We start from the raw sequence: 873 nt of genomic DNA, 5'->3' as shown, positions 1-873 counted from the left end.
GGATTATCATCTGGCAGTGATGCCCCTGTCTGGTCCCTTTCCACACTGGATGGAGCTAAGCTAGCTGCAAGATATTGCAAAAGTGGCAACATATGGCTTCCAAGCACAGATCGTTAAAGATGCTGTGTCTTTCTCCTTGCTCTCTCTTGAGCTGCTCTCTTGGGGAAGTCAGCCATCCTGCTGTGAGGACGCTGAAGCAACCCTGTGGGGATATCAGTGTGGTGAGAAACTGAAGCCCCCAGCCAATAGCCATGCCAGTGAACTGCCTTGGAAGCCTGAGGTCCATCTCCTTCTGCATTAGGCTGTTGGCCAATGCCCCTGTTTGTGTCTTGCTGTTTCACTTGGACTGTGACTAGGATTCAGGGGGCAAAAATCACCAGTTATGGTGAATTCAGGTTTTAGTTGATGCAGCTCTCATCAGCAAGGGCTTTTACCTTTTGTAATGAAAATACCCACCTGGCATGGTGGCTCACACCAGCACTTTGGGAGGCCGAGGCAGGTGTATCACTTGAGCCCAGGAGTTCAAGACCAGCCTGGGAACATGGTGAAATCCTGTCTCTACAAAAAACAAACAAATAAAAATTAGCCAGGCACGGTGGTGTACACCTGTAGTCCCAGGTACTAGGGAGGCTGAGGTGGCAGGATTGCTTGAGCCCAGGAGGCGGAGGCTGCAGTGGGTCATGAGCATGCCACTGCACTCCAGCCTGGGAGACTGAGCAAGACAGTGTCTTAAAAAAAGAAAAGAAAAGACAAAAGAAAGAAAGAGGGCGAGAGGGAGGGAGGAAGGAAGGGAGGGAGGGAAGGAAGAAAGGAAGGAAGGAAGGAAGGAAGGAAGGAAGGAAGGAAGGAAGGAGAGAGAGAGAAAGAAAAAGA

The sequence above is a fragment of the Mandrillus leucophaeus genome, unplaced genomic scaffold (genome assembly GCF_000951045.1).
Source record: "Mandrillus leucophaeus isolate KB7577 unplaced genomic scaffold, Mleu.le_1.0 Scaffold162, whole genome shotgun sequence".
Taxonomy (NCBI): domain Eukaryota; kingdom Metazoa; phylum Chordata; class Mammalia; order Primates; family Cercopithecidae; genus Mandrillus; species Mandrillus leucophaeus.
The sequence above is the reverse complement of the archived record's forward strand: the minus strand, read 5'-3'. Positions refer to the sequence as shown.